Source organism: Cetorhinus maximus, chromosome 5, assembly GCF_964194155.1.
Source record: "Cetorhinus maximus chromosome 5, sCetMax3.hap1.1, whole genome shotgun sequence".
NCBI lineage: Eukaryota > Metazoa > Chordata > Chondrichthyes > Lamniformes > Cetorhinidae > Cetorhinus > Cetorhinus maximus.
Window position 1 is genome coordinate 125529552 of NC_135883.1, and position 10932 is coordinate 125540483.

The window sequence follows — 10932 nt, forward strand, 5'->3', positions numbered from 1 at the left end:
CCTAATCACTCACTGCATTGAAGTATTTTTCCTCATGTCGCCACTGGTTCATTTGCTAATCACCTTAAATCAGAATCTTCTGGTCCTTGACCTTTCCACTAATGGGAACAGTTTGTCCTTATCCCCTCATGTTTTGAACACCTCTATCAAATCTCGTCTCAAACTTCTCATCTCTAAAGAAAACAACGCCAGCTTCTCCAGTCTAGCCTTGTGGCTTGTAAATGGTGGACAATGAGGGATGGACAAAGAGGTAATGACAAGTTTGTGCAAACCAATGTTTAAACCATAGTTGGAATAAACTTTGGATGCCCTATTATAGATAGGCCATTAAAGGCATAGCCAACATACAATACTTTTTCTTTTAATTCATTCATGGGATGTGAACGGTGTTGTCAAGCTGCCAGAGGTTACACAACTAGGGAGGGGTAGGGCTCTGAAAGAATTTAAATGCAAAGAGAATTTAAAATTTGAGGCAAGGGACATTGGGAGCAGTCAGCAAGGAGGGGGATAATGAGCATGTGTGACTTGAAGCAGGATAGGAAACAGGCAGTAGAGTTTTGGCTAAGCAATTTAACATGCTCATCAAAAGGATGCCTCTTTAAAAGAATTCTCCATTAACACACCTCAAGATTGCTGCTGAGTTGACCCTGTGTCTTTGCAAGAAGGATATTGTCCAGAGAGTGAGTTCAGCAGCATCCCACACCACAGCCAACCTAAAGTAAATAAGGCTTAATTGCAATACTTAGTAACGAAGCTATACTTTACAAAGAAGTCAAGTGAAAGCTACTATATAATTGGCTCTAAAAATTTTTTTTCGGTAACTGTCCTAAAGCTGGGTGTTGTCTGCGGTCACTTTAAGGCATTGCGGTAAGGTTATTTTGAGCTGTTGGGATCAAGGGAACGTTCAAAAGGGTCTTCAGATTTTGAACCATGGTTCTGTAAAAACTTGAAATGTTAAGCATAAAAGAAAATTAAAAAGAAAAAAAAAACCGGCAATGGTGGAAAAGAGAAACAGAAATGCTGGAAATACTCAGAAGGGGCTATACTTCTTGACAACAAGCAAAAGCAAAATTCTGCAGTCGCTGGGAATCTGAAATAAAAAAAACAAGTGCAGGAAAACACTCGGCAAGTCAGTCAGCCTTTGTGGAGATTAACGGAGTTAACGATTCAGGCATTGTTGCCTCTAAGCTGTGTAGCTGTGGCCGTGCAGCAAGCTGAAAGTCTCCACAAGTCGGCCCCTTTAAGGTACCGTGTATGTGTGGCTGCACAAAATATTTACAGGAGCCGCGCACTTAAAAGAAATTGCTCCCACGCTCCCAAAAAAAAAATTAGCGGGGTCAAGGTATTCAAGATGAGTATTCTTTAAGCAAACACAGAACAAAGGGAAAAGTGTGGGGTTGGGTGCTGTGGAGGAGAGCAAAAGGGAAAGGTGTCTGATAGTCATCATTAGATGACTAAAGGATTAATGGCACAAGGGAAAAGGGAGAGATTTTGGGACAAACATAGAAACAAAAGATTGGTCCAGAGCAGAAGCAATTGTTACAGAATGTGCAGGAGAATATGGGATAAGTTGCTGTTCCTTAAGTTTGTATTGAGCTTCATTGGAACAGTGCAGGAAGTAGAGAACAGGAGGTTAGAGGAATTGGATAGAGAAGTAAAATGACAAGTGATTGCAGCACAGGAGCTTGTATGTGGACTTAATGGGTGATCAACAATGCAAAGCAGGTGTGGTTGCTATGATCCCTCTCCCTCTACCTTAAGGTACCATGTCCTAAGAGGGCATTGGCAACCATGAACCTCCATGTTAATCTTGGTCTAGAGACATGGATCATCTTCATTGGTGATATATTCATCCAGTTTGCGAGGCTCTTTAAAAAGTTTGTTCTTTGTCTACTTCAATCTCTTTTACCATCAATATTTCCTATCAGCATCAGAATTAGATCTAAAATTGTTGAAGTCAATATCAAGGCCAGAAGATTGTAAAGTGCCTAGTAGAATGACCAAATGCAAATTTGGTAATTGCTTTGCTAAACACCACCTTTTACCATTTTTTATGAACAGACTGAAGTCATTGATTTAAGTACTGATGGTTAGGTGGCTCAATGCAAAGTATTATTCTTTGCCATTAGCACTTTAATATTGCCTCAGGGCTTTAATGCCATCATAGAATCCTGATCTGCTTGGGGAATGAGGTTCCCGCCTGTTTCTGGTGACCACCTAATTTGACCATTACTACGGTCCAATCAAACTGGCGGAGACCCAAACATCACAAGAATATGCCAATGAGTGCTGTGATGCTCATTTAATTAGGCTACCACTCCATACCCACAAGGCAGACTGGATGAAAGCCAGTCCTAATGTGAAGTGCCATGGAATCTTGGAGCGTGAGCTTAACTTTGTGATTCTCTGTACCATCCCCATTAGGGTACATTCTTGCAGAGAAACATGATTGGAGGAAGTGAGTGAAAACTCAGCCTTTAATTTTTCCTTTTCCCCTAAGTAAGCTGAGTCCCAGAGAGGAAGGAAAGTGTTGAGGGAATGAGAACAGCCATTGGGCTGTACACCTCACCCCCTTGTAGCTGTTCAGAGCAACATTGGCACAGGACTAAGGACAGATTACTTGATCACTCGGTAGGCTGCAGTTGGCGCATGGCCTGGGAAAATGAGGCCAAAGTAAAGAAATTAATTCAAAAAAGACAGACCTACATTATGAAATAAAGGAAAAGAATAACACGACTATTATTGCACGAAAATTATACAAATCAAGAATTCCTGAGAAGTGCCAAGAAAACATATGAAAAGCCATTTATGATGTAAGCCCTCACCTGTCCTTAATTTTTTAGGTCAGGGCCGCACCTTGGAAGCATTGACAAATATTGATACCATGGGGCATTTCATTTTACATTTACAAAAGAAACCCTCTTTGTTTTTCTTTTCCTTATGAAAGTGCTAATACAGAGCTGGAGAGATGCCCTGGTGTGGTCTGGATTGTATTCCGGATAGGAGAGACGAGGTTAGCAGATTACTTTCCTAATATTTTCCAGCAGATTGGAATGTTTAAATATTTGCCCGGCAGTGCTCTGGTGCCATGGCTGGCATTTTTCACAGACAACCTCATCGAGTGTGGAAATCCATGTAGGAGTGAGCACAGCCTCAGTAATAATGCTTCGTTCCACCTTCCCTCTAACTACAGCTTGAGCACAGTTGGGAGTCCTGTCCAAGTGACAATAGATCCAGTTGGGTCTGAGGGGTGGGGCCATATTTGAAAAGCAGGAATAAAATCAAACTCTACCTGGCTTTCTGCTTGCTGGAGCTTGTTTAAAATGCAGGCTCATTCTGTAGGCCCGTCCCTATTGTTCTTCCATTCCTTTGTGGGGAAAAGGCAATGTGATGAGGGTAAAAGGTACCGCTTATTGGAAGTTATTAAACATTTGGCAAGGGTATATGCGTACAAGTATTCCCTAAATGGAACGTTCTGTGGCAGCAACAAACATGATGGAATGTCTCTCTTATGTGGACATCTGTGTAATATGTTTACATATGTCAAAACCTGCTTACTTCACTTAATGAAAGTATAAAATGATAAATATTTATGGCATTTTGACCCATATGCCTGCTTGCTTCAGTGATAAGTGCAGAAACCTTTTGTTTAACCAATGGTGTTGACGTGAGGAAAAGGTTCCCATCTAATGAGTACAAACCAGTCCAAGACTAACCATTAAAAACACTGCTTCAACTCATAGGAAAGTGATCATTTGTTTCATTCAAAACCTTCATTGTGCCACTGAAGAAAATACTCAGCCAGACCCATCAGAGGCTGAGCTTGGCAAAGCTCTGTGCTGGGTTCACTCTCCTGAATCTCAGTACATTCAAATTGGGCCAAGCTCAAAATTGCTGAATTGTTAACAATTGTGTACACATTCACTTTTTCCACATCAGGCATTTTCTACACTTTTTGTTACATGTTTAACGACATTTAGAAAAAAAATGCACTTTTTTTAACTTATATTTTGCATTTTTTTTGCTAATAAGGGGAAGTTGGATGAGTACATGAGAGAGAAAGGAGTAGTAGGATATACTGGTGGAGAGAAGTTAACAGAGTGGGAGGAGGCTCACAAGGAGCATGGTCTGAATGTCCTGCTGTAAATTCCATTTAATTTTATGTAATAAAGTGCAGGATCATAGCACTAAAGAATAGAACATTTACCAGCATCAGGGAAGTCGAGTTGAGCACAGGTTAATCCAGAGTACCCTACTCTGCCTGAACAATGTGCCTGTCTGAGTCAGATTGCAGTTTAATTCCAATTAACTGAACATGGGACAGCATCTTTCTGTGGGCCCAATTACTTGGATTGTTAAAAATTGAAAATGCTGGAAACAATCAGCACTTATGTGGAGAGGTCATGGAAGCTGAAATATTCCACTTTAGGCCAGAGAAAGTAAAGGGGAGATTTAATAAAGGTATTCAAAATTTTCAGGGTTTCTGATAGAGTTCATAGGGAGAAACTGTTTCCACTGGCAAGAAGGTTGGTAACCAGAGCAAACAGGCTTAAAGTAAGTAGCAAAAGAACAAAAGGAAAGATGAAAATTTCGTTTTATGCAGCAAGTTGTTACAACCTGGAATGCACTACCTGAAAGTGGAAACAAATTCAGTAGTAATTTTCAAAAGCGAATTAAAATAAATACTTGAAGGGGTGTAGGAATTGCATAAAAAAGGAAAGAGTAGAGGAGTGAACTAATTAGATAGCTATTTCAAAGATCTGGCACAGGTACTGTTACAGGGTGGCCGAGTTGTACTATTAATGATAGAGTTGATCTGCAGGCATTTCTTGGGTGGAAACATTAAGTTTATTTACAATATGCTCAGCAGCAACTAAATGTGTACTTTCAACTCCAACTCTAACTCTCTACACGAGTGCTGAGGTAGCTCACACTACTCTCCTATTGGTTACTACAGATCATGTGATCTTCCTTAACATATTATTCTTAAAGGTACATTAAACACTAAATAAAACCAAAATGACTACAGGTACAATGGGCAGAATGGCCTCCATCTATGCTATATAATCCTGAGACCAACAAAACCCCATGGGATTCCAGGGCCAGAACCCTTGTAGCAATTAATAGGTTTTCTTGCATCATTATATCTTATTTACCTGTTAGCTTAGCAATCTGCTGGTTTTGTTGGAATGTACAGCTGAAAAGACCAAGACCAAATCGCCTTTGAGTGATGTATGTGATAAAATGTTTGACCTCCCTTACATGTAGCCTCTGTCTTGTCTCTGTAAAAGATACACACACACACACACACACAGGGGCACACTCCTACCAGAACAACAATTAAGAGAAAACTTTCAAGGATTTAAACTCATGTCCCGGAAAGGAAAGGAAAATGGCACTGGAAACCTGCAACTGTTCTGCCCTAACTTCACTGGAACTTTGCCAAAATAGCCAGAAACTGGCTGGGGCCGAGTTATGCCAGGTCCTGACGTTGCAAACAAGTTTCCCAGGTGGTCTTGTGAGGTGGAGATGCCTCCTATTTGGCCGTTGGCATAAGAGAGGGTAGGGCTGGGGACGGAGACTCTAACATTGATGTTCCCACACACTTCAGGCCTAACTATAGATTGAAGAGCTGATATACCAGATACCAGTTAATCAGCTGGCCATTGTGGGCAGCACCGGTAGTTTAGGCTGGAGTTGTGGCAATGATCAATTATTTCCACTGGAGCAGCAAAATGTTTCCATTTGCAAATGCACAAAACACCCTCATCTCCAGACTGGCAACCTGCAACCCAGTTCCCCTTTATTTTTTCCTCATCGGCTGAATCTTATTGCTTATTTGTTTATCAACTCCAAAGCATCATTTATATAGTTTGCTGTGGGCTCCATTGCGTACTGCCAAGCAAACATTCATGAGGCCCAGAACTTATTGAGGCTGTGCAGCACTTCAAATTTCCAATTATTTCCAGTATCTTAATGATGAGTTCATTCACTATAGAGCTAATAATGCAATTGGATGCACCTGTGCTTGTAGAGGCCCAAGGCTTACTTTGCACCACATGGGCAATGCATGGGGCTAACTTTCCTCTGTGGGCATCAGGGTCTTTCTGGCTGGTGATCGCTGGGAGAAATGAATTACTGAAACGCTATAGGTAACTTGCTTCAGTTTGGGTAACCTGAAAGTGAGTTTGAAGAGCTGAAAATGTCCCTCCTTTATCATCTGCATGCTTGTGGCGGGCCTGCACTTCCTCCAGGCAATGGGCCAATTACGATCACCACCATCAACACCCCACCCCTTCGGCCTTTTGTTTATGATATCTTTTGCAATCTCTCCTTTGCCTCCACCTATCTCTGGTCTTCTATCCAGCTTCACCTGTCCCAACCCCCCTTAAATGGCATATATTTCACTATTTTTTACTTCTCTTTAGTTCTGAAGAATAGTCATACAGACTCGAAACATTTACTCTGTCTTTCTCTCCACGGATGCTGTCAGGCCTGCTGAGTTTTTCCAGCACTTTTTGCTTTTTGCTGATTCAGATTTCCAGCATCTGCAGCATTTTGCCTTTAACAGGTCAGACAGTTTTTGTTGACAGCCAGTGCCCTGGGGGTCCATGATTTATTTGCATTTACTGACAAGAATCAGTACCACCAAATCCCGGTCCAAAACCTCTGCTTCCCATCCTGTTCCTTCATAATCAGATGGCTACTGTGCCAGGCCACTTCCCACCAGTGCTAAGGCCTGGATCACCTGCTCCTGTGTTTACAGCAGGCAGAAACCCTTACAAGAACAACAGAGCCTGATTCTAATGTACAGTGGACAGCAGGCAAAGCAGACCAGCCTTGGGAATCACTGGGACAGCCAAGGTGATTACACAACCCGACCACTCACACTCCCCAGCAACCCCCCCCCACCTCCTGCACCTCCCCCACTGCAGCTATCTGTTATTCAGGAAGGAAATACCCAGAAGGCAAAAAAGCAGTCGCACCAAAACTCTTATTTCCCAGTTTTTACTGGTGTTCCATTTTAAAGTACACAAGACCAGTTCAGACCAGTATTCTTATTTCCCAGTTTTTTACTGTTTCTCCCTCCTGGGTAGATGTCGAATAATTGCCATCACTCCCTAGCGTCACAATATAATGACCTAAGCTCAGCACAAACAACATTTCCGAACACTTTGAAAATCGCAGCAGGGACAGACGCTGGACTTTGGGGAAGAAAATATAGGGAAATTTCAAACTCATATCTTTACAGAAGCAACTTCTAATTGAGTTCAGACTCTCAGATACAACTGCATTGAAGTCCTTTCATATATTGGACCGTTCAGCACTCAATGATTAGATCAAACTATAACTACTGATCTTGTAATAAATGCTTTAGTGTGGTTTGTGCTGGAATTAGAGACCTTGAGCTGAAAGATGGCTCTCTGTCCTACTAGTATTACAATATCAATATAAAATATGTCTGAATATTTATCATAACCACATTAGTGCACAGTTATCACTTCAAGTTTTAAATAAACTCATCATCCTTAAGTCAAGAAAACTGAGTTTGGAAGTAATTTGAAAGAAGAAAAGTGGGACCACAGGAAGTGGAAAACCTGTGCCCAGTAACTTGGATCTCTTTACAAATATCCGCACCCCCTTGGGCCAAGGGTAGGTGGGAAATAAGTGGGGATCTCTTATGTGTGTCTCCCACTCCTGCAGCAGTTGCCCAGTGGATAGCAGAAGCAACAACCAATTTATGGGTTACATATATAGAAATGAGCTGGTAATCATACGCTGAGGTCATCCATGCATTTTTCATCAATGCCATCTCAGCTGCATCCAGTGGTGATCATGTTTTTAAAAGCAGGTGTCCATAACCAGTGATGCTGGAGAAAGGGGAGAGTAAAGAGTCAATTCTGCAATCAGTAAAGAGTAGTGTCCAGGTCAGGAAATGACTGACCCATGTTACACAATCAAGTCACAGGTCAGGGATTCGCTGACTCACATTCCATGATCAGGTCACAGGTCATGAATTTGATGACTCACGTTCAATGATCAGGTCACACAGGTCATGAATTCGCTGATTCACATTCCATGATCAGGTCACACAGGTCATGAATTCGCTGATTCACGTTCAATGATCAGGTCACACAGGTCATGAATTCTCTGATTCACATTCCATGATCAGGTCACACAGGTCATGAATTCGCTGATTCACATTCCATGATCAGGTCACAGGTCAGGAATTTGCTGATTCACATTCCATGATCAGGTCACAGGTCAGGAAATCACTGACACATTCCATGAGTTTTATTTTTTCATAATTTTTTTTTGTATTTTTTAATTTTTGCACCTGACAATCTTTAGCCTTTGCATTTCTGTCATTTAAGTAAGAATTAAGAAGCGAGAAGTTCAACTTGAAGGAGTGCTACTTGGCCTACTAACTCGTGGAACTTGATGAGTGAGGAATTCGGTTCTGAGGGAAGAGTTGTTGTTATGGTATTTTACAAAACAATGAGTGGTCCAGGGGATCTGAGAGCTGATGTCTAGAGATATTAATTAGGTAGCCAGGTAGGTGATCAGTTGGTGAATTTTAAGGATGTTTTTCCTCTAAACTAGGATTGGAAAATATAAGTACTGTATTAAATTTATAGCTTAACTAGTTAACCTACTTAATATAACTTCAAATAATCATTGAATAAAGACTTGAATAAAATAAATAAAGTTAGTCTAAGACATGGAAGAGCAGGTTGTGTGTCTGGACAGCAGAATGTGGGAGTTTATGAACTGAAAGAATGTCCCAAGCAAACAAATCTGCAAGAGATGTTTCCATCTTGAATCTCTCTGGTTCAGAGTCATTGGAGGGTTGGAGAGACTCCACACGTAAGAGGGAGGGTATTCTTGGACAGTTTTATCCAGAATGCAGTCACATCCCAGGGAAAAATACAGGTTCAGAAATGGAATGGTGTGACTGATAGGGAGCCAGGTAGTAGGGATTTGGAGAGGTTAAGAAGGAGGTCCCACATTCACTGGTCCTGGTTAACAGGTATGATATACTCACAACCTGTGAGGACAAGAGAATGATTGCGAGGATGATAGCCACATTCAAACCAATGGGAGGAAGAAGAGAATAGAAATGTGGTAGTAATGGGGGACTCTGGAATTAGGGGAATAGATAGCATTCTCTGCACCCTAGAATGAGAATCCTGAAGGCCAGGGTAATGGGCATCCCACAGAGGCTGGAGAGGAACTTGGATAGGGAGGGGATAAATCCAGTTGTCAGTGTTCATGTTTGAACAAACAACATATGTAGGAGTAGGGATGAGTCCTGCTGAAAGAGTATCAGGAGTTAGGCTCCAAACTAAAAAAGCAGGTCCTTGAGGGGAATTATCCCTGGATTATCCCCCGAACCACATGCAAATTGACATATCGGAGCAGACATTGGTTTGGGAAAGAGGGATTTCTTATCATGGGACACTGGCACCAGTCCTAGGACAAGAAGGAGCTGGACTAATGAGATGGGCTCCACCTGACGAGGAGGGGAGGGGGGGTGGGTGGCGGAGTTGGGACCTGTGCCCTGGTAGAAAGGGAGGTGGCAAAAACTTTAAAATCAGTAAGATTTTGGAGGGATCTACAAGAAATGTAAGCAGCCTAAATGTTAACGAAACAGGAAAGGGGAGCATAGAAAAGAAGAAAGTGGGGAATGCGATTGATTACAAGGTAATAAATAGTTACAATTAAAGCATCTAAAAAGATGGTTAAACGTCAAATGAGAGGAAATCCTACTTAAAGTTAAAATGTCTGCACAGAAATGCACAGTGTTCACAATAAAACAGGGAAGCGGAAGGCAATCATGCATTAGGAGGAGCGAACCATAGTAGGGATTGTTGAGACATGGTTACAGGAAAATCTGGACTGCAAATTAAACATTGTACGTTATAATATAATTAGAAAAAGATAGAGAGAGAAAAAGGGGTGGTGGAATAGATTTACTTATTAGGGATAACAAAACAGCAGTAAAAACAAAAGGGACACAGCTATCAGCAAGACAAAAATAGAATCCATCAATAAAAGATAATAAAGGATCAACCACACAGCTACAGACCACTTAATAGAAGGGAAGTGGAGGAAGAAACATGAAGACAAGTTAGGAAACTGAGTAGAAAACATGGAGCGGAATCGTCCCATATTTGCACTAAGTGCGGTAGCAGGCGGGAAAGACGACATTTTACCCACTGCCCGCAATGGTGGCTTCTCGCACTGTATCATCCCAAACCCGTCACATTAATTAGGCATTCCCGGGAAACACGTCATTTCCATGCGGGCAGGCGCTCATTCAACCGCCACACCATCGCCTCACTGCCTCATCATGCTGGACGCCATTTTTAAATGCAGCCACGCTAAGGCCTCTTAGTGCATCCAGTGCACGAATGCTGCATGGAGGACATGGCCCCAAAAGGCAAGGAGACTGCAGCCCCAGGTTCAATTATGCATCCCTCGAGCGCCTTTTGGATGCAGTGGAGGCTCGCTGTGATGTCCTCTACCCCTGCTCTGGGCACAGGATGGGCAGCAACATCACTAATCCGGCTAGGGAGGCAATGGCAGCTATGGTTAGTGCCAACGCCCTGCAAAAGAGGATAGCCATTCAGTGCAGCAAGAGAATGGACAATCTCCTCTGTTCTGCCAGGGTAAGTCACTCTTCTCATCACTCTCAACTCACACACTCACAAACCCATCACACATCCACAGGGCCCTCACTCGCTGCCAGTTCAAGGGACATCACCATTCACTCTCTCACTAACGCCATCATTGTCCTCATCCCATCCCTGGGACCACTCACCACCCACACATGCCAGGCATACTTATTATCTGGCCTGGTAGGCATCCTGATACACTCCCTCCATCTATATTCATGCAGAACAAGCTGGCTCCCTAAGAGGGAGAGAT